We start from the raw sequence: 4,000 nt of genomic DNA, 5'->3' as shown, positions 1-4,000 counted from the left end.
ATCAGAGAGGGCTCTCTCATGACTCTTGAAAAAATCCTTCAAACACTAGAGGGCTAACTCTTCACACATTTATAAAAATATAGCTGGCTGGACATACATCAAATTAGTCTTCATTGGGCTATGGAGTCTCTCACAGTTAATAAACCAAATCACAGTCATCTCATAGAAGCCAAGGCTCTTTGCATCATCAAAGGTTCAAACATAATTTACCTAAATCAAAGCCTGCTGAACATACAGGAAGTCAGAGCATTAAAAAATGAATTCTGAGTGATGTTCAAACATGCTTCACCAAAACCCACAGCCTGTCAAGCACACAGGAAGTCAGAGCATATAATATGAATTCTGAGGGATTGTACCATAACAAGGCTGTAAAAAGAACATTAAGAAACTAAAACCACCATCACATTTGAACAAAGAGATGCATTGAGAATCTTGGGAAGAAAAAACTCTGTTTGCTATTACTGTAACAGTCTTTTTATAAGCTCTATAAAACTCTGTTTTTGTATATACAGTCCAACCCTTTTTACATCCTAACTTGGCCCATATATAGGCAAGCAAACTCCAACACCTCGAGCTTCCTCCTCCAGCATGAGGGGAGCCTCGAAGGTGGCAATTAACTCTTCCTACATGCTCTTAACTACTGCATTAATTACAAACATCCTGAACTAAAATTACACACAATCCTAATCCAACTAAAATACTAATTTCATTCTCCTCGCAGACTTGATGCTTTCTTGGATGCTGGACAGCTGTATGATTTTCATTATGGCTAAGATATGTTAAGGGAACAATCACCGAGCAAGCTGGTCTCGGATGCTAGCTGTAAGACAGCTTATTAATTGATAAAATTAATCACCCTACATCCACGGTCCCCTGTCTTCCATTCCTCTTCATCATTTAAAGACCACACTCCGAGTTCTTTGAACCTTCAATTAATCAACGCATAATCACCATATGTTATATGATCTGGATACTTCAAGGACCAACAGGTGTATCAACCGAAGATTCTGGTAACCCCACCAATACGTTAGTAGCTCGGTCATAAATTGCCTTTGAGAAAACTTTATGAAAATAAACAAAATATTTTATCTTCTCTTCAAGAGCTACACCTGTCACTGTTCGAGTGGTTATGAAACACATGTATGATCTCACTGCCTGAGTTTGAGACCTTCTTTCACCATTAACTGACCTCATCATCAAAATTCATTGTTTTTCCACAAAACAGCATTCTACAGCAGTTTCGTAGCGCGCTACGAAACTGCTGTAGATGTCAAAACAGAACCTATGTATCTTTGAAGCGTTTTCTACTTAGATCCATGATCTCTTCAGACATTTGTACAGCTATTAGGAACCTAAATAGTTTGAAGAAGATGAAGCTTGCTTCTGCCATTACATATCACAGCCAACTTGACTAGCATCAAACCAATAAAAGCTTCATAAATCCCAACTGGAACATAAAGTCGGTGTAGTATTCCTTGCTGTCTTCAAATCTTCAAATGAGGTGATCCTTTGGAATGTGAGCCACTCACTGCCATCTTTAAAAGGTGATATGTCATACAGCCTCTGATATAAAGTGCAACCCAGTGCCCATAGATCGTTTCCAGTTTGTTTGAGTTTTCCATCCTCATACCATTTAGCGCAGCTAAGGCCTTCGACTTACTGTATACAAAATAGCCCTTTCCAACTCTAAAAATCATCTTCACCTGAAACTGTAATATGAATTTAAATAAAAAGACTCATAACTGGCGCAGAAAGGAAAACATTTAAAGAGTATATTCCGGTCACCATTATTTAGCAAAGTGCTCCAGCTTCTCTGATATAAATTGCACAGCCTCTGACCATTCGTGCAACACCATGGCATTCAACTGCTGGATGTCTGAATTCTCCCAGCAACAAGGTATTGTAAGCAACAGAGGAAATATAGTTCTTCATGGGCAAACTTATATTCCGCTTCTTGAGACTCTGTTTTTTTTTAAAGGCCATGAAAAACTTGGTTAATTTAATTCTCAAATTTCAGAGCTGTGATATGAGCCGGTGAATTAAGTAAAGCCGAGGATCCATTTGTTTCTTCTGAAAGCCACCTAGATCTTCTCTGTAATATATTATGAACAAATGAACTCCCTTTCTGAGAAAACACATCAGATAAAGTATTTACTGCTTAGAAGATATCATGAGGTTAGGCACGAGTTGCAAACGAACCGCCAGATGGAGATTCACTGGTTTTGTTGTCTGCTACTTGAATTCTCCGTCATCCAATTGTCTCGATTCTGTAGGCCCTTTCTTATGCGCCCCTTAACATCATTCACGGTCATGAGGATTCGATTTAGCATGATACCGAGGACGTGGACGTATATAGATCAGCCAAAAAGGCTAAACCTAACTCCTTCCGCGCCATCTGTATTATGACTCACGTCGGTGCCAAACCAATGACCTAAAATTTCGTTCTTGCTTAAAAGTGCATGATGTCCACATTAAATTACATTTAACTTTTATCCTCAGATTGCTCAGATAGTTTACGAGGACAGAGCGAAAGTCTTGAACGAAAAGAACCCTGTTCGGATGGCGCAGGTGTATATGAATCAACGAACCATTTGAGAATTAATGCATTTACATTACCCCTTTGGAGATTCACTCAATTGAAGAAAACAAACAATTAATGACCAGATCAAGTATTCAAGGATGTCACTCAATTAGCGACAACCAAATCATTGATACTATTGCGTTCATACTATTTCAGTGATCTCATGCTTCAAACATTGCACTTGGACTCTTTCAGAACTACATTTTTCATATCTGCCTTCGCCTCCGCCATATGGATATTGTCGGACAAAAAGATACAAGTAATGCAGCGGCCTTAGCTCTTGAAAATCCCCCTTGTCCTTCTACAGTTTTCGCTCTGTTTGCCTTTGATAACGCGAGTTCAATCCTCCATAATAGTGTAAGAGGTTCGAAAGCATATGATAAGCCAGAAGATTGGCCCTAAACCATAGACACTGTGATCATCTCCATAAACTGGTTTTTTCCACAAAAGGCTTGATAATTCGCTATGCATGGTTTTGAACAAAATCCCTTACTCCACAAAGTAGTTCAACTCTTAATAGGGGTAATCTCTGTTCACAAGTGCATACCTTGGAATATGAATGCGAAATCTCTGAAGGCGCTCTGATCAACTTCTTTTGAGTGCTCCCATATATCCTTTTCTGTGCAGCAGTGATAAATTTTTGATAAGATTTTCCTTTGTTAGCGCAATGTTCTTAGCAACAGAACAGGTGCTCAAATGCCGAAGGTCCCCTGCCGCCAACATGCAGTGCAAAAGCTAAAATGACAGCTATAGGCATGCCAACCACATAGTATGCCCCAAGGTTTGCATAGGCACCCAACGTTTGCCATCCACATCCTCTAGCAATACCTGATAGAACACCTTGGATGGCATCCATAAATGTTGAGGGTACAAGCAGTGGCATCATGATTGAAATGCATTCATCTACCTCTACTTCATTGCTATAAACATAGCCCCATACATTTCTGATAGAGAATAAGATATATCTTATCATAAGAGCCTCATTGACTGCCATACAAACCCCGACACACACTGATAACTGTGCAGTGCGGGAGCGTCCAGCTCCTAGTTCATTGGAAACTCGTGTACTTACAACAGCACCCACGCCAAAGGGGATCATATATGCAACTGCATGAGTGCTAAGACAGATGGAGAGAACTGATATCTCAAATTCAGGCTTGGGCAACAAACCGGAGAAGAGAACAAGCATTTCAAAAGACCAGTATTCCAAGCAACGCATTACTGCAGATAGAATAGTAAGCTTAAGAAAGTTTGTAATGTCATATAAAGCTTCCCTTGAGAAAGATGTCCATGTCTTCTTGCATGCAGGGGAAGATTTAACATAAATTGATAGAAGTGCCACATTTAGCCAATTTGAAATGCTATTTGCAAGCGCAGCCCCTTTATTACCTAATCCAACTTTGAACACCAATACCCAAC

At 39.6% G+C, this 4,000-nt stretch overlaps 1 pseudogene; it reads right to left on the bottom strand.

The window, feature by feature from the left end:
• Positions 1-3,254: 3,254 nt before the first annotated feature.
• LOC149239020 (protein DETOXIFICATION 16 pseudogene) lies at positions 3,255-3,800 on the bottom strand (annotated as a pseudogene).
• Between the last annotated feature and the right edge of the window lie 200 nt (positions 3,801-4,000).

The sequence above is a fragment of the Pinus tabuliformis genome, chromosome 8 (genome assembly GCF_031772625.1).
Source record: "Pinus tabuliformis cultivar Carrire ecotype Pingquan chromosome 8, CPIR1, whole genome shotgun sequence".
Lineage (NCBI taxonomy): Eukaryota > Viridiplantae > Streptophyta > Pinopsida > Pinales > Pinaceae > Pinus > Pinus tabuliformis.
The sequence above is the reverse complement of the archived record's forward strand: the minus strand, read 5'-3'. Positions and strand labels throughout refer to the sequence as shown.